This window comes from Schistocerca gregaria, chromosome 2 (genome assembly GCF_023897955.1).
Source record: "Schistocerca gregaria isolate iqSchGreg1 chromosome 2, iqSchGreg1.2, whole genome shotgun sequence".
NCBI classification, from domain to species: domain Eukaryota; kingdom Metazoa; phylum Arthropoda; class Insecta; order Orthoptera; family Acrididae; genus Schistocerca; species Schistocerca gregaria.
The window spans coordinates 222852386-222872434 of NC_064921.1; the positions used below are offsets into that span (position 1 = coordinate 222852386).

At 41.9% G+C, this 20049-nt stretch overlaps 1 pseudogene; it reads left to right on the forward strand.

Annotated features, from left to right (window-relative positions):
* Nucleotides 1–15010, forward strand: part of LOC126336725 (glutathione S-transferase 1-1-like) — a 32076-nt pseudogene extending 17066 nt beyond the window's left edge.
* Nucleotides 15011–20049: the final 5039 nt, after the last annotated feature.

Sequence of the window (20049 nt, forward strand, 5' to 3'; positions counted from 1 at the left end):
ATGACCCAAGTGAGCTTGTACACGCTATCCTCAGATGTGACACCAGTGGTCTGCTTTCTCTGCGGCCATGAGACGTGTGTTCCAGATGTGTGGAGTCAGTGGACGATTTCGTGGTGTCCATTGCCTTGAGTTTTAAAGTTTATCACTGAAACAGTAGGAATCTTTGCTAAAGTTCAACAGTCCCTTGATAACAGACTTAATTTCGGTTTGGATATTGAGAGTGGAAATACCAGGTCGTTGCCATTGTAACAATGTGTTTGTAGCAAGAATGTGTCTCGATGGGTTAATTGGTAGGTATTAGACCAAACTTCTCTGGTTCAACACAGAGACAGCAGTCGGATTTTTTCTGTCCTCTTTAGCATATGACAATGATATGTGTACGTGAAAAATGCCAAATTGTCCCGTGGTTTGGGTCTGCGTAAGTCATTTCGAAGGCAAGGGCATACCAACTACAACAGGGCGTTCCCCAGTTAAGTACTGCCTCAACCTTTAGGTTGTGAACAGTATTGCTTACTTATTCCAATTACTTTCTATCACAATAACATCCTCTGACTTCCACTTGATAAAACTGGAAGTTTACGGCTTATACAAATCAGGAAAACTACCAGAGTCTGTCAGAAAACTATCCTGATGCCCAACCCTACGACAAAGGAGCTAAAAGAATTTGGTGGCTACCCTACATTGAACATTGTGTCATACGCTCCAAAGTATTAACTAAATATCATTAGGTACTATTTAGAGAGAAAACAGCTGCTAGATGGCTAGCTCATGTTTAGAAGACACATAGAAAAACGAGGAACTGTTATAACAGTGCACGAGAGTATGCCAAGTACGGACAGCTATGGTCGCAGGTTCGATTCCAGCCTCGGGCATGGATGTATGTGATGTCCTTAGGTTAGTTAAGTTTAAGTAGTTCTAAGTTGTAGGGGACTGATGACCTCAGATGTTAAGTCCTATAGTGCTCAGAGCCATTTCAACCATTTTGAACCTGATTCGTAAAAGAGAAAAAAGCATCAAACGGATGTAACATGAGTGCAAAGTATAGAGACGGTCTCTCCAAATGCAGCAAATGTTTGTAGCAAGGAATGTTATATTAAATAAAGGCTGTTCTAACACAACGCAATGAGTAGAAGAAAAATAACATTCCAAACACTTTTTAAATATAAGCACAGTTACTGTTATTAGTCATTTAATCATTCGGTCACGTGGACTTAACAGCAACACGCCATCAAGCAATTACTGTGTCACATATTTGGTGTCCATAAGGATGGCAGCAATCTGAATCGGGCAGTCGATACAAAGTATTACGAATGGTGCCGACTTTTAACTATCGGTACCAGGATAAATGCTTCCAACTTAGCACCATATACTATAGTTAACCTAGTGGGGTCACATAACATACTGACTTACCTTGGTTGACAATAATATCGGTAGACATGCGGCCAGAGGAGTCACTTCACAATCTCAGTACTGGCCCTTGAGCAGGAAAGCTTGTCGACCACTGCTGTATCTATTCGTAGTTCTCCATCGCCTCTGTGTCCTTGGAGATGTATTTATATATGCTTGTATTAGCAATGTATCTTTTCGTTCAGGATTTTTTTTAACTGGAGCATGATTGATCTTTTACCCTATCCCTATCTGTTCTACACTTGGGTACAAGGCTTTTTTTCCAGTATGAAATCTACACATCTAGATCCTTGAGTGTTACTCCGCTGTCTTACGAACTCTTTTCGCCGATTCCTAATACGCCAATTATTAGTCTGTCCGTCTCTTCACATTCTCCAGTGCTCTACTTTGCAATTACATCACATCCTATGTTTCCAGTCAATTTTCTCGTTTCTTTTTTTAAAAATTTTGTATGAAACTTCTTGTAATGTTATGTCCGCCGGAGAGTGGGTTAGGTGGCTAACCTGATTGATTTCAGGTAATGAGAATACATTATAAAATTTTCTATGGGATTTAAATGGAATGGTTTACCGTTTCCATCTCCTTTCTCATACCACTAACTAGCTCAGTGACTCTTCTGACTTTTAGGATAGTTTTACATCCTAAAGCAAAATAAGAGGGTTCTCTCATCCTCAGCGAAGAGAAAGTCATAAACTATAGAGTCGTAATGGTAGACAGAGGACAAGAGAACAGCGCTATGAGCTATTAACATGAGCAGGGACCGAGCAACTCCCAGGATAAGGACCCAAATATCTGTCAGGTAAAAATGACCTCATAAGAGCGCGGACGACCGGACAGAGGTCAGGGTAGCTTTCTCGAATTCACGAAAGATTAGTGTTCGTCAGAGATACAGCAGTCCGAAACGGTGCTACTGTCCTTCGCTACTTGTAATTCGAGAAACGATAATATTAACATTGTTCACTGCTGAAGGTTTAAACTAATGGTATCTACATCTACTGTACACCCATCTTATCTTTATTGCAATTTACGATAAGTATTAGAATTGATTATCAAAGAATGGGTGGCCCTTCAGAGACAGCAGTTTGGTTTGAGTCACCGTTATTTCCCAATTTATCAACACTGCATTCAAATTGTGGTGAATCTGTAGTTGGACTGCCGGCCGCGGTGGCTAAGCGGTTCTAGGCGCTGCAGTCCGGAACCGCGCTGCTGCTACGGTCGCAGGTTCGAATCGTGCCTCGGGCATGGATGTGGGTGATGTCTTTAGGTTTAAGTAGTTCTAAGTCTAGGGAACTGATGACCTGAGATATTGAGTCCCATAGTGCTCAGAACCATTTTTTTGTAGTTGGACTGCATTCGAATAGTGGTAAACATGTTGTTGGACTATAGAAACAATACAAGCTCATTTTATTAAATAATACAGAAGCGACTCTTCAAACGTAGGTTACATGAGAGGACGGGGTTTATTACTCATCAATTCACTGTGTCTATTAATTGCTACAGATTGTCACTCTGTAACATTCGGACAGATACATATTCAAAAATCCAATAGCATTTCTCGCAAATAAGTTACTGTCCCAGGAAATTTTCACCGCTTTGAGGACAAACGCGTGAGCGGAATCACTGGACAGTACTGTAACGGCCTCACAAGCACTCATTCGCACCTACTCACGAAGAACTGGCCAACTAGCGCGGCGACCCCCACCCCTTTCACCTCTAATGAGCGCACCACTGCAGCCTTTTCAGGGTACACTGAATTCTCAAATTTGAAAATAACATGTATGTGCCGAACATCAAAAACGAATTTGTTAAATAAATGATAACAACTACTTCTCTGTGGATTTGTAAAATTCTACTGCAGTTTGATTCCACATAAACATCCTTTAAAGGTACTACAAGGTCGATCGCCTCACTATTGTCTGGACATACTCATAGACCGCCGTCGCCTTGTAACAAAACGTAGCTTATCTATTGAGGAGACTTTCCCACATTCTAGCGTCCTCTGTTAATTTGTGAATGCAGTATTTTCCTGATGAATCCCCAGATTTTCTTGCCCAGTTCGGCATTGCGCAGCTTTTATTGAGAAAAAACAGAAATACTTCACACGTACACTATCTGATATACAGTTACGAAAAAAAGATCGCAGCACCAAGAAGTAATTAATGGAGAATAATAAAATTTCGGAAATACATTTGTCTAGGTACCATACTTAAGTGGTTAACTTCGCAAGATCACAGGTCATTGTAAGCAGAAGACAAGCCATTGCAAATGTAAAATGGTGGTGCATTAATAGCCAAAGTAACCGGCAGAATGTTGAATGCAGGCAAGCAAATGTATATGGATGTTTTGTACAGGTGCTGAATATCAGTTCGTGCCCTGGAGTTCCATGCCTTTTGCACTTGGACGGTCAATACAGGGATGGTTAATGAAGGTTGTAAAAGACGCTTAATTGCAAACACATGTGATAATCTAACAGCTCAAAGCAACGTGTCGACAATCTGTAGAGTTACAACCGCGGTATTTGGACGAGCCTTATCCTGTTGGAAAACACCCCCTGGAATACGGTTCATGAGTGGCAGGTCAACAGAAGAATGTACAAATTTGCATTCAGTGTGCAGGGGACAACCACGAGAGTGCTCCCGCTGTTATACGAAATCGCACCGCAGACCATAACTCCAGGTGCAGGTCCAGTGTCTCCACCACAGAGACAGGTTGGATGCAGGAACTAAACTGGCCTCCTCATAAGCAACACACAGCTTTTGCTGGCACCGAGGCGGAACCAGGTTTCATCAGAAAAGAGATCTCCACCCTGCCGCCCAACGAGCTGTCGCTAGTCATCTCTGAAGTCTCACACGGACGCGGTCTGTGGTCTGTGACATGCACAATACAGGGGGTCTGACTCGGAGCTGCTCTTGAAGTAACCGATTTGTAACAGTTCGTTGTGTCACTGTGGTGCCAACTACTGCTTAAATTGCTGCTGCAGATGCATTGTGGTAATGGAAATGAGCGTTTGGCGCCATTGACCAGGTGGCTCCTTACGGGGCAGGCCGGCTGCCTTGGTGCAGATCTTACTACATTCGACGCCTCATTGGGTGGCCTGCCCTCCGGATGGGGATGAAATGATGATATCTCCGACACAGCGGGGAATCGAACCCGGACCCCTCAGGATGGCAGTCCGTCACGCTGACCATTCAGCTATCGGGGCGGACGATGCATTGTGGTAAGCCAGAGCCACACGCCGAATATGATGGTCTTTCCTGTCAGTAGTGCCTCTTGGCAGTCCAGAGCTCGATGTTCTTGTGACCCTACATTTTCGTGATCTCCACTGCCAGCAGTCATGTACAGCTGCTACATTCCTCGCAAGCCTTTCTGGAGTATCGCAGAAGGAACATCCAGCTTCTCGTTGCCATATTACAAGACTTCGTTCTAACTCAGTGAGGTGTTGACAATGGTGTGGTTGCCGCCTCTTGACTAACATCAACTCAACAAGTCCAATTTCATAGGGAAGCAACGCTCAAGACCGTTAAAGCGTGTATCTGAAGCAGACCTGATTTACAACCTCATAGTGGCTTTACTAGCGCCACTCCTACGCGACTGGTGCGAAATTTAATAAACATCATCTTTCAAATGTCTTTCGCTTATGTCCCATAACCTCTTCTTGGTGTTACGATTTTTGCCCTCCAGTGCATTAGTGGACATTGCAAAAAACTTTCAGTGAGGTTTCTGAATGTCCGTAGAGGAATGGCAGCCCAGCGTTCCTGAATAGTCGATTTCAGAGAAGGTAGTGCTGCTGGGTACTGGAGTATCCGTCGAAGTCCACGTTCTGTTTCATTTTAAAGGTGTTCCATTGGGTTAAGATTGGGACTCTGGGCAGGCCCGTTCATTTAAAGACTGGTATTGTCCACAATGCATTGCCTCCCAGTTGCTGCTTTATGACAGGATGGATTGTCAAGCCGATAGAAACAGTGCAGTAACGTGTGTTCATATCAGTCCGCATTACGCATTTTCTTAGGCGTAAGAAAGAGATCACAACGTAACCATGAAAAAGTAGCTGTCTACACGCATTCACCAAACTCTAAGACTTCCATGGAATTACCACAAGTTATAGCGTGATTCATCACAGCAAACCATTCCTTTCTATTCCCCCACCGTCCACTGGCATTGCTCTTTACACCACCTCAAGTAGTTCGGAAAAGCGTGGGTTCTGTGGGTCTGCTCGATCACTGAAGCTGATTCTTTTTATTTTATCCATTTTGGTTGCAGAATACCGTAGGTTTGCGTCCTAAAATTGAATGTAAAACTTGCAAGACGTCAACCTGTGACTGGTTGCAGTATTTCCTACAGTATAATCATATCTTTTACTCCTTACGCTCACTCGTTGTGGTAGCTGGTCTGCTGGTAGCACGTTGAAACTTACGAGTCGTTCCTTCTGCTGATACGATGCGATTTTCTACAACCACTCCCCGCAATGCTGCACGGTTCTTTTCCATTGGTACGTGAGGTTCAAATGGTTCAAATGGCTCTGAGCACTATGGGACTTAACATCTATGGTCATCAGTCCCCTAGAACTTAGAACTACTTAAACCTAACTAACCTAAGGACAACACACAACACCCAGCCATCATGAGGCAGAGAAAATCCCTGACCCCGGGTACGGGAGGTCCTCGTCTTGGTTAGCTCTGGTTGTTCCTTTGCGTTATCAGTCCGGAATCACTTCCCTATCACTCGATTTGGGCAGCTTTAGATAGGTTGAAATGACCCTGATGTATTGGTTATTCAGGTGACATCTGATGATTAGTCCATTTTCGATGTCTCTAAATTCTCCTGACCAACCCATTCTGCTGTTTGTGCTTCTCTGCTGAGAACACAGTACTGCCCGCCTACTTTTATCGTGGAATCCTCCTCTCGTGCCATTTGGTGGTCGGTTCTGCGTTATACTAGGGTGTGTGGGTAGTTTTGATCAGATAGTGTACAAACACATGTAAACTCCGCGAAGCGAGTAGTCGACGCAGGCTAACACGGAAACGGAGAGGAAAGGAGTACAGTCAAGTGCAAAATCGCTAACCACGTTGGTCCGCAGCACGCAGGTAAACTGATGCAGAGTCCAACACTTGTACACAGCCCCAGCTGTCTAGAGTCCTAGTAGTGCTATAGTTGAAGCAACGGAAGCTTTTGATCCAGCTTCAAACTGCCCGCTCTGTTTCTTTTCTTTATTATTATTTTATTTCCCCGCGAAGGGGTGTACAGACAGCGTATAAAACCACTCTCCAGCCAAAGGTTTTAGGCCGGCCGGTGTGGCCGAGCTGTTCTAGGCGCTTCAGTCGCAGGTTCGAATCCTGCCTCGGACATGGATGTGTGTTATGTCCTTGTGTTAGGTTTAAGTAGTCAGCCGTCACGGTAGCTCAACGTGTTCGGTCAGAGGGTTAGTGGATGAACAACGAACTGAAACTGGTGTCTTGCGACGTCTGCCCCGATCAGATGAAACGAACGAAATGAGATTTTAAAAAAAGGGGGGGGTGGGGGTGGGACTGAAGACCTCAGCTGTTAAGTCCCATAGTTCTCAGAGCCATTTAAACCAAAGGTTTAATACAGGGTCAATCACCGAGAACTTACACTGCAAGTATTGCGGAAATGGATGTGCGGTTTGAACCTAATGGATTGGCAGTCAGGCGCTCCTATTTTTACCCAGTCAGCAGATTATAATAATACCTAGAAAGTGTACTTTTGTGTAAACATGCACTTTCTTAAATGGAGCAGTGCCTATTGACATCAACAAACTAAAAGTGGGGTACTGTATAAAGTCAGTGGTGTCTGTTGCAGGGCTCTAGTACGAGTCGTATACGAAATACCGTATTTTGAAAAGTTACCGCACCGATACTTGTTGGTGCCATTTAACTTGCGTAGTTGGTAGGTGCGATGTTGTTATGTTTGCTTACAGTGTGCTTGTGTGTTCCTTGAGTGCGTAGCGACTCGCTAGTTAAGTTAGAGTGTGACATTCTAAGCAGTAGGTCGTGAGTGAGCGATGGGATTTACCCGTGCAGGGAAAGCCGACATGCTCATAGTGTATAGAGACAGTAGGAATAATGCAGTTAGTTATTGTACGCTGTATGCGGGAAGGTATCCCAACAGACGTCACCCCTTCGACAGTTATTTGTCAACCTTTTCAACCAGTTACGTGAGTTATGTGAAAGTGGTAGTGTAACAGCTGGACAAGAAGGAAACGAGTGACGACAGAAGAGAGGGAAATTAGTGCTTTTGCTGCTTTTGCGGCTCACCCGGACGTTAGCTCAGGCGCAATCGCACGAGGAAGTTTCAGAGTCAGGCAAGTATCCCACACATTCTCCATCTAAATAGGTCGCATCTCTCTCCATCTACAGCTACATGGCCAGGATTATGAGAATCATAGGAACTTCTGTACTTGGGAGACAGGACACTCGAGATATATCACGTATCTTGTTTAGTGAATCCACATTTACGAATCATGCACTGTTGGTCTGCTGACAAACCGAGTTCGCTTCGTCAGGTGGAACGTCAGCGTCCGCGGAGTGTAAACGTGTGGTGTGGGATTGTGAACTATCAGCTCATAGGCCCGTGGTCAACAGACGGAACACTGAACGCGCAGAAGCGTCGCATCATCCTAACAGACCATCTTTTACGACATGTTCCTGTGCAGTCTAGAAGGAACCTGTGGTACGAACATGATGGCTGTACAGTCCATAGTGCAGAAAGTACTACAGCAGGTCTTAATGACTTGTTTCCAAATGGTTGGACTAGATGCAGAGGGCGGCCTGTTCCGTTGATTTGACGCCTGTAGACATTTTTCTGTCTGTGAAGCTGAAAGACGCTATCTACGCCTCGTGATATGTAACAACGTATTACTGGAACCTGTTCGGACATCTCCGCTGAAATGCTAGCGTGTGTGCAACAGTCATTCCGTATCAGATTAGAAGCGTGTATTGTCACTGCGGGTAGTCATTTTGAACACAACGTACTATGGTCAGTTGTCTCGATACTAGTCAGAATCCACTTAACTAGTGTACGCACTTGTGTTGCTCTTTAGCATGCGCTACACAGGCATTCTAAAGCGTCGTTGTGGGAAGTTTTCAAAATACGGTACCTCGTAAAACACTTGCACTAGAATCCTGCAACAAACACCACTAACATTGTAACTTACTCTACTTTTAGTTCATTAAAGTCAATAGGCACTATCTCATTTCAAAGTGTATGTTTGCACAAGAAATGCGCTTTCGATTTATTACTACACACTGTTGATTGGCTAACAATAAATGCCCTGCCTATCTTTCATTGTTTGACAAATGCACATCAACAGCACTTCCCATTTCCGCAATATTTGCTGTGTAAGTTTAGGTGATTCACCTTGCATATTTAACCTCAGTACCCAGTTCCGTTTTGTATTTCTTTACTGTAATTTCATTCCCTCATCCCATGGGACGAAGATGGACTGGCAGCGGAATAATATTCTGCGTTTCAGCCAAAAGCGTTTGGTGCTAATGTGGGTTACAAACTTTAAAAGCTGGGTTGTGTTACGTTTTTTAAAAATACACGTAAGGACGCTTTTCAGTGACAACATTTACAGTGACACACAGGAAAATGTTGTAAGAAAATTTTAAAAAATTACTTGCGAGGAAGTAAAAAAATGTTTTTATTGCACTCGTACGGGAGGGATCGGCATTTCGGTGTAGTAATCGAAAGAAAGGATATTGACTGGTCCTTTTCGGGTAGTTGGTATTGATGGGGCTGCTGGTTACAGGTTGGTAGGCTTGTGGGGATAAGTATAATGTGGGAGAAGGTATGGAAAATATGGGGTTTGCATAATTCATAGCTAGGATGAAGGCCAGGTTAAGGTCAAGACGAGGGGGGAGTGAAGCCCTGAAGTCACCAAGGGATGGATAGGAGCCGGAAAAATCTGAAAGGAAGTATAGACATCAAGAAGTGGGAGTCGGTTAAAATTGCTCTAGGAAAGGACAAAACCGCGCGGGATTAGCCGAGCGGTCTCAGGCGCTGCAGCCATGGACTGTGCGGCTGGTCCCAGCGGTCCTTCCTCGGGCATGGGTTGTGTCTGTCCTTACGATAATCTAGGTTAAATAATGTGTAAGCTTTGGGACTGATGACACATATTTGAACATTTTTGAAAGGACAAGGACCGTTCGGCTACTTCGCATATACCGTACCCTGGGAATAGCCCACGCGATACGAGTTGTGCGCCTTTCGGTGATCCCTTCGCAGACCTACCTCCGTGACGTCGATAAGTGTTCCGCTGAAGTGGTTCCCTCTGCCCGAGCGCTTCGTCGTTTCGCAGTCGGCGTCTGAGCCTCTATCACCTTCGCTAATTACAATATTTCAAGTTAAGAAAAAGTGTTGTGCGAAGGCTCCTGCAATCCACAGTGGTGAAATCTAGACTGAATTACAGAGTTCGCTTCAGAGAATTTATAAAGTAGTTGTTGGTCAGTAACTCTTGCATCCGCTGTTACAAACATAATTCGATGACGATCACATCTAAGGAATAGACGTTGTTTTGACCACAACGTTTCGTCCTGACAGCAACGACGTTACTGTGGTTCACGTACTCATACCATACCAGTAAAATCCTCAGGCCCCATGTGACTTTGCAGACGAAGTGTGATATACGTCTTGGTCTGATGAAATGGCCGTCATAAAATGTGCTGAAATATCGTATATTATTTATCTGTGTGAGAATGTAATGCAAATGACTTCTTGGTCGGCTGACATCTCGACACGTGAGTCATATATTTTATGGCAAATGAGTCAAGTGTGAATATTGCAGCACATAATCCACGGTGGCATCTGGAGGTCAGTTCTTATTCGTCAGTATAACATTCTGTCACTTTTGAAGATCACGAATGCTACAATGAATACAAAAATCGGAAATTGTCATTGTTATGTTTCCATTTTATGATACGACGATTCACGTAAAGAATGTATAAATAATTGAATTGTATGAATTCTTTCTTAGTTCACCTTTTAGTGTCTGTGTCGTCTTAGGTAATACTTACGCAAACTTAAGTACTATATATTTCTCGATCATTTCAGAAATTTCCTCAGCACACCACTCCTGCACTGGAAGACAATGGCCTGTATCTTGCTGAAAGGTAAGCATTAATTATTAGTTACAATTATGTATCAAATCTTTAGTGACCGTTAGCTAACGACTGACTCAGATGGAGAAATACAATACAAGATTTGTGAGAAGTACGTATCATACTGATGAACTAAAACTAAACTCTGTCCGAACAGACCAAGAAGGCTCAACAGTACCGACCCCCAGTAGTGTCATCCTCAGCCCACAGGTGTCACTGGTATACTGATGAAAAACAATATTAAATAGAAAAAAAATTAATGTTTGCTTTCGGTAACAACGTTTGTGGCATAGTTCTTGTACAGTGTGGTCAGTACACTAGAAAAAATCATGTATGGCTTTTACAGTTCACGACGATTAACTGAAATATTTACAGGTTACCAAGTAATGAACCACATACACAAAGTACAATATGATAAATATGAAAACTCTATGGATAAACTGAGGTAGTAGGCAGAAGCTCCAAGTCGTTTAACAATTCTGAAAAATTAGGAAAGTGTCCAGTAATCAGTACCAAACCCACAAAGCACAGAACTTTATAAAGGAGAACATATGGTGAATTAGAGCGAAACAGGCGCAAAAAATAAGCTCGAAGAACTTAAATTATAATTCCAGATTCGTCATACTCTGTCAATACAACGAAAGCTATATCATTTATGATTGAAGGATCTTAGAGAAGGCACATATGTGAAAATTGGTCTAATGTTTTGTATATATGAAGCAGTGAAACATGTTTGATGAGAAAGAAACCTCACATTAGCTACCACCAAGATTCCAGATAAAAAAAAAAAAAGGGGAAACTGTAGAAGGTCTACCTGATTCTAAACTAGCTCCTGTATTTGCTAAAGATCATCAACGCCCGAAAAATGAGTCATCCTATAGCAGGACGAATAGTAGAGCTACTGACAGCAATAAACGGCTAGGTAAAATGTATCTGATCAAAACTGCAGATAGTCTATCCAAACAGAAAACATATATTCGCGAATAGAAGTATCCAAAAGTACCCCGCTAAGGACCTTCTACAAAAATATTGACCACTCAGAAGAAATGAATGCAATAAAGAACGGGCATAATCCTCGAAGTCAAGAGGCTGACATTATGCCAGTATATCAGCATGTAATACCAAGCAAACCGTGGTGTACGAAGAGCTTTTATGGCACAGAGGAGCTTCAGTTATATATTGCCGACAGCATCTAACCCGCAACCAACCGTAACTGGTTCTTCGAGGATCTATGCAGCGGGTATACTGGTAATACTTCTGTTAGTAATGTAACTTTATTAATTATCTAGTTACGTGATGTGTACCCTCCATTACTGTTTTATCTCTACTTTATTTTAACTTATGTAACACAATAACATTTCCTGTTTAATTTTAAACTTCGTTCTAACTAGTTTATCTCTACATGCACTTAATAAAAATGTTTTATTCGATTCACCTAACCAAATAAAACACACTAGGAAATTATCAGAATTAAGTGCTAAAAATTACAAATAGTACCATCTACGAAACCATCACAATATTACTAGTCATATCTAAATGAAACACAACTATCAAGAGTGACGTCTTGCAAAATGTCATTTCTTTAAACATATATAAAGTGAAGAAGAAGATGATATCTAACTTCCGAGATATAATTATCCCATGTGTAATAAATACAGAGGTTTGTCTTTTGAGACATTAAATATTTTAGAAGAAACAGTACTAAAAATTAGTTGTTATGTACCCACTATTCGTCCACCTGTACCCTCTTTCATTTAAAGACGACAAAGAGCATCTTCAGATCATTTATGCCTCATAAAAGGCAGAGTCTAGCGATCCACCACTGTCTGACCAACGGCGTTTCTCCTCTTGCAGCAAGCACACAGGTCTTTGTTTAATATGCTAACAGGCAAACAAAAATTCCGTCTCTGGTCAAGAACTGAAAGTGTCAAACAATTACCTTTCCCTCTACAGACAGTCATTTGCCGAAAATCTCGTTTAGATACATACTGAATCATTCACTAAATATTGCATGTATTGTGCCTGATGCAAGTTATTTATACATCAGTTACAGCACACTGAGAAGATGTAATGTATAAATAATTTCACTGGTTTCCAGCTGAGGCACGTAATCAGCAGATGGTTGCATCATAGGCCTCTTTGTCAACACCAGTTCACTTCATAGACCGCTTACTGTCATGAGGTCACTGTAATTGTGGTTACACTTACCATAAATGTGATAGCATTGCTAACCTGAAGTTTGCTGCTGAAACAAGTTGTATGGAACTTCTCGCTTTCAGAGAGACAATCACGGAATGTTTGTTTATATATTCGGTAGGGAATCATCCAGGCGTAATAAATTAACGCCATGATCTCACTATGTGTGCCAATGTGCAGTGACAGCATAGAATTTATGTCTTAGCCTGTATGGTTCTAATAAGTTGGTGGTCTGTTAACAGCCGCGCCATTGCCATGTACCTCATCTCAAAGTACGCGAAGGATGACTCTCTGTACCCGAAGGATGTAAACAGACGTGTCCTTGTCGATCAGAGGCTGTTTTTTGATCAATATTTGTACAACAGAATTTTCAATGTTGCCGTGAGTATTACATTATTGCCGTTCATACAAAGAGCTGAATCACTTTTTGTTTAGTATAGTCAGAATGAGAACAGGAGTAATAACAAACTTTTATTTGTAGTTCCATGGTTTTCTTTCGTTAAATGACCTTTCTAAAGTGCCCAAATTTTCCTATATTTTCATGTGACCGGTTTCGAACTAGCTGCACATCTTCAGATCATTTGTTACAACTGCAGAGTAACATGTTGAATGTGGAACTGAATGTTCACTGTCAAGTTAGCAACAGATACAACAAACGCCTCTCTGTGAGCATGCGCAATCTGTGTCATGCTAAGCATTTTAGGACAACACCCTCGCCACAGACGCATTGTCACTGACTTCATCAACGCACTAGCGAAGTGATTGGTGGCTGACTTACACGCAGTCACGTGACGAGCACAAATCACGGGAAATCTATTTTGAGCAAAGACTCGCAAAACGGGGTTCAGCAGAACACTGCCTCATCCCCCCTCCTGCTTGCTGGAAGTCGGTAGTCACTGGGTTCACTTCTGTTGGTGCAGTGCAGGTGTCATTATTGATCTCAGAATTACTTTAGACGTATTCATTTCATAGTAGCGGTGGGGTACAACTTAATTAAAGTTGTAGTTTGTTCCCATAGTTTGTGTTGTACTACTAATCATTAACATTGAATCAACTCTGCATGAAAAAAGGAAACTTGCATTAGGAGAAAAGGGCTCATATTGAATTTCCCCATTAAGTATTAATTTTTGAAACTCTGATTTTTCCTTGTGAAAAAAAAACAAATTTCCCCTTGAACCATTCCCATTTCTGAAAAATGATGACTTGTCGCATTTAATGATTTTGTACGAGACCATACTCACTATGCTGTAAGCGCAGTAAATATGTAATTACCTGGATTACTTAATACGAAAATGGTTCAAATGGCTCTGAGCACTGTGAGACTTAACAGCTGTGGCCATCAGTCCCCTAGAACTTAGAACTACTTAAACCTAACTAACCTAAGGACATCACACACATCCATGCCCGAGGCAGGATTCGAACCTGCGACCGCAGCAGTCGCACGGTTCCGGACTGCGCACCTAGAACCGCGAGACCACCGCCGCCGGCACTTAATACGTCTTTGATTACAATTTTAATAGTTTCGGTAACGTGGTTGATCGTGTGGACAAGATGTGTAAAGTAAATGTTAAATTATTGATGTATTTCCACTTTCTCTGTCTCATTTTGTGCGCCTTCAGTTTCTTTTTATGTCTTGTTCTTTTTAGAACCCACTTTCTTACTATACCGTTGCACTTGCTGAGATCTGTATTTACGTTAATTTCCTGTCAACAGCGGCCAAAATTTTATGGCGAACAGGTGGATACAGGCAGCATCGATGAAGTAAATGAAGGTCTGGAAACTTTAAACCGAATGCTGGATGGCAAACTAGCTGGCAGGAGACAAGATCACACTTGCTGATTACGCGCTCGCTAATTCTTTGTCGGCATTAGAGGTAACGTAAAGCTATCAATTAAACTTTTAAAAAGTTAAGAACATACGAACAACCTATCTAATAAGAAATAGCTAATTTTGACTTCAAACGCCCTGAGGGGTTGCATAAAATGATGTCGTTGAAACTTTCTCTCTTTAGTTCAGCAGAAATATCCTTAAAGTTTGAGCGACGCCATCAGGCACAATTACTATGACACTAAGAAAAATTATTTAATTTAGACAACAAAAATACGTATGTTCAACATTTATTTGGTTGCTGATGTTATCTCTCACTTCAGTTTGCTCCAGAAAGTGGAATTGACCCAACGAAGCAGCCTAACATCAAGGAGTGGCTTCCACGTGTTGAAAGTTCTCACCCAAAATACGGAGAAAGCCTCAAAGCATTACGTGAGGGCTTTAAGAAAATGGCGCAGAAGTAAATGCACCTACCATTTACAGATATTGTATTTATGTAATAAAACGTTAATAGCTATCTAGTCAAATAAAGTTTATTAACAACATGTGCACATTATTTGCAAAGAGCGAAACACTTTCAAGAATGAATTTTTAAATATGCAGCATACAGAGTGCGCGTTGGTCAGAAAATTCCTTACAGGTTAAAACTATGTCAAACTCAAAATATTTTCCTTGTCTGTGTCAATCAGCAACCGTAACTCACAGTGGTTTTAACTGTTGTCTGTGCTAAGGCGAATAAGTTCACATTCGGTACAAGAAGGCCTTGGCGAGCTCCTTAAGCTCAATTCCAGCAAACTTCTTCATGGAAAAAGTCTAAGAATGGGCACAGAGAATTACTGTCAAAAAGAACGAACTTCTGGCTCCTAATCGTAGACGATAGCTTTGTGTTGTTGAGACAATGGCCAAGAGAAATTAGGCTGTCTTCATAAATGCCTCAATAAAAAAGGTACTAAGATTCAGCTCGTCAAGCAGGAAGAAGCAATGGCAAATTAATGCAAATTTAATGAAAATTCTGCTTGTATTAGTCTTCATGAAATACAGTGGTAGCTTGGGCCGTCACGAACGGACCGTTACTTACATTGGGATTCAAATTACCATCGCCAGCAATAGTGTAGCGCTATAGAAACGTTTGCAAATAGAGTCAGGAAGATTTGTGAACCATGCCAGCTTGATGTAGAAGTGTATTATTTGGTTGAAGCGCTACTGAATATCTGCTATCCGTCTGTTGACAGAAGAGCATTGAGGGATTTGTGTACTGCTGTCACCAAACGCCTAAGTTTTCCTGTCGTTTATTGGTTCAAATGGCTCTGAGCACTATGGGACTTAACTTCTGAGGTCATCAGTCCCCTAGAACGTAGAACTACTTAAACCTAACTAACCTAAGGATATCACACACATCCATGCCCGAGGCAGGATTCGAACCTGCGACCGTAGCGGTCGTACGGTTCCAGCCCGTAGCGCCTAGAACCGCTCGGCCACCACGGCCGGCCTGTCGTTTATGAAATACGTATCTGACGCCATAGGGAAGAGCGTTAAGACCAACAGATAAAGATCATAGTTGTGTACTGCTGTCTCCAAAAGACTAAGTTTTCCTATCGTTTATTGAAAACGTATCTGACTCTACAGGAAAGAGAGCTAAGGCCAACACCTTAAAGATCATAGTAGTGTACTGCTGTCTCCAAAAGCCTAAGTTTTCCTGTCTTCATTAAAGACTTAGCTGACGCCATAGGGAAGATCCAGCAGAAACGGAACATCGCCGTAGTGTACAAACACATGTGAGCGATGACATACCTTAGGCCGGCCACGGAAGACCAACAATCATTGGAAAGAGAAGGAGTTTACAGAATACCACGCAGTTACGGAGACCACGTGCTAGGTTATGGACGCACACATGCACTATGGGTGTGATTACCCTTGGTCGCGCCCTCCATCTGTCTGTCTCGCGTTTCTCACCCACTTCCGGACGCTGTTCCATTTGCTCATTTCGCCCGTCAATGCCGATGCTCTTGCAACGCTCGCGATTTCAGTCGCAGTTTTCGTCTCCGTTGTCTCTCGCTATTAACTTTGCCCTGATGGCGTTTCGTTTGGCCACTTCTTCACTCTGAGCTTATAGACATGTGATGAAGCACCACGTCGGTCTGACTATTTTAGTGACTGTTACAAGTTGTTGTCTAATACCCTCTGGCAGCTTGAAGTTAATAAATGTGGCCAGATCTTTAGGTTTAAACGGATCGTTGACATACCGATTCAATTCGCAGTATTAAAACTAGAAGTTCGTTAAACTCTTGTCGCTATTCCTTGTGAAAGCCTACTCCTGTAATGTCTCATAGCGGATGATGTTCTATGTGCAAGCTTCTCCTGTAATTTCTTTATTGACTGGAAGGGTTCACATGGCTCCCACAGAGCGCATTTTCATATAATCTACTTTCAACGTAGCTAGGATTTCTTCTCTCATTCCAGTGGTTTGGCAGTAATACTTCGAACTGCTTGATGGAAACACCCAGGTACATTTTTCCCATGGCTATGTGGATGTGGTGCGCTCAACTTGATGAATCATTTGCGTCTTCACGCTCGTGGCTCCTTACTTCGGTAATTATTACGATCTGTCTGGGACGCTCAGTTATTTCTCGATCCTTTTCGACTGTTTCACCAACCCTTCTTCTTAAGTGGCCTGAATTTTATACCACTTCATTTGATACTGCTTCTTCCATTACCGGAATTCCTTTAGTCTCTTGTGTTGCAAGCCCCATACGGGTTGTTTGCTAGCCAAAGTTGGGTACCGTCACCTCATTTCACAGCTCTGTTGGATTCCATTCTGTTTCCTTTAACTCTAACTCTGACGCTGCAATGCAGTCCATTTTTTTTCCTACGGTTCAGTAAGTAAACCGACCTGTTCGTGTTCAACTACTATTAACGACCACCATTATATGACACCGTTTGCCGGAACTCAACCGATTGGTACTACAGTTTTCCGTATCAGCTAATCGTTGAGTCAGGGCTTGATTTCCCTCTAACTCCTTCTGTTCATGTAGTGCATTGTGTTCAGACAATTCCTTTTGTTTCTTTTGCGCCAAGCTCATTCATTACTGTGATGTTCTGGAATAAATTCTCAAAAGTAAGTCTGTCATTTGACAGGACATCCTCTATATTACTGTTAATATTCTTCCATGAGAAATACTGTGTGGAGATCAAGTTACCTTCCCTGTAATGTAGGCAATCCTGTTCCTCTTTGAGGTTTTCTACGGTATCACTCATATCTTTCTCGATAATGATTTCCCCTCCAGTTTTAAATTAACCGGAAGACTTCCAAAACGCACAACTATATGTTCACGTGTTTTCTGGTTCCGATTATCTTCTTACGATTTCCTCTGCAACGCGCACCTACACAAAAATATTCAAAAACCATATTCCCAGTGCTCAATACGTGCTGTTGTTGAGCCTTCAGTTCGAAGACTGGTTTGATGCAGATCTTCTTGCTAGTCTACTTTTCAAGCCTCTTCATCTCCGAATCACTACTGTAACCTACGTCTTTCTGATTCTGCTAACTGTATTAATCACTTGGTGTTGCTCTGGGATTTTAGCTCCACCCTCACTCTTCCTTCCAATACCAAATAGTGATCCCTTACTGACTCAGAATGTGTCCTATCAACCGATGCCTTCTTTTAGTTAAGTTGTACCACTAATTTCCTTTCTCATCATTTCTCTCCTCATTATCTACGAAATCTACTCATCTAATCTTCAGCTCTTTTCTGTAGCATCACATTTAAAAAGCATACAAATACCTTCAGTAAATCTATATTCGATTTAACAAATTTCTTCTCTTAAGAAGCGCATTTTCTGCCGTCGCGAGTGTACATTTTTATCCTCTCTGCCCCTGTCATCATCGGATATTTTACTGCCCAAATAGCAAAACTCATCTACCTCTTTAAGTATCTCGTCTTCTAATCTAACTTCCTAGGCATCTCCTGATTTAATTTGACTGCGTTCCAATATGGTTGTTTCGCTTTTGTTGATGTTCATGTTGTTCAGCTGCTCCTCCAAGTCCTTTGCGTCCCTGGCGGAGTAACAGCGTCAATGGCGAGCCTTAAACTTTTTATTTCTTCTAGCTGAACTTTAATTCCTACTCTAAAAGTTTCTTTGGTTTTCTTTACTGAATCTTAAAGGTACAAGAAATACTCACCCACAACAGCCACACATCCCTGTAACAAATGCCTCTCAGTAACATAAAGTCTAAATTTTTCTTTTAAAAAGAGAGGATGACAAGTCACAGTTAAATAAGTCCCTTCAAAACAAACATGTGCAATAAGACACTCACAACAACTTCATACAATTAAACTTATCTATAATTACTTGTTGAAATGGCTCATATTCTAAACACTTTGGGCTTCTTACTAAATCTCTGTATGTTTTTCTACCATAATTCCCTTTAAAGTTGATTTAGCCCTGCAGATGTAACATCACATACTCCATACAGGGTGCCGTGTATTACATATGAGTGTTGCTCAAAAAATGGTTCAAATGGCTCTGAGCACTATGCGACTTAACTTCTGAGGTCATCAGTCGCCTAGAACTTAGAACTAATGAAACCTAACTAACCTAAGGACATCACACACATCCATGCCCGAAGCAGGATTCGAACCTGCGACCGTAGCGGTCGCTCGGCTCCATACTGTAGCGCCTAGAACCGCACGGCCACTCAGGCCGGCGAGTGTTGCTCCTTTTCGTTCACGTACGGTAATACAGACAGGGTCGTTACGTGCGATTGTATAAGGCTTGTAGATTAGATATTTAAAACGGTGTTGCATTGTGCTTGCGCATGCCGACTCCGAACACTGAAGAATACAGCAGACTTATCTATTTCCTACGGCTCCTGCACAATCAACCCCCATGTATACGTCCCTCTGTGCCCTGTGGCACAGCGGAAACGCCCAACATTCTGCATACCTCATGTGTTAAAACATCAGCAGGAACTAATAAAAAACGTGAAGGTTGATATCTGTTTCTCAACGCTGAATAAACAAAGGTAACTCAGGATAAGGTTGGTTTTTCTTTCTTAGGATTGCGTATCTGGTGAAAACGGAAAGTTTATAGAATCGTCTATCTGTCTGTCCGACACTTAAAAAGGATTTTTTGCATAAATTTTTGGAGGCATCATGTTGAAATTTTTGTCAAATACTGTGATCTACTGGCCCTTGGCGGTGTAAGAAGTTGAAGGTTCTATGTCAGTGCAGTCAAATGATATAGGGTTAACAAATTTTGATACAAAATCACTCATCAAACATTATATGGTACTTCCTGTTGGCCTAGGATCGTGAAATTTTGCGAGAAGCGAGGTTTCAAAATACATCAAAAGCAAAAAAGCTGAATTATATAGACATGTGATGTTTAAGTGTTAACACAAACTAAAGCTCTTACGTGATAAGTGGACGTTTCGTTATGTTTCCTTTCGAACTATTAGCTAATAACCGTTATGAGTCACCCCTAATTCAATTCCTCAAGCAGA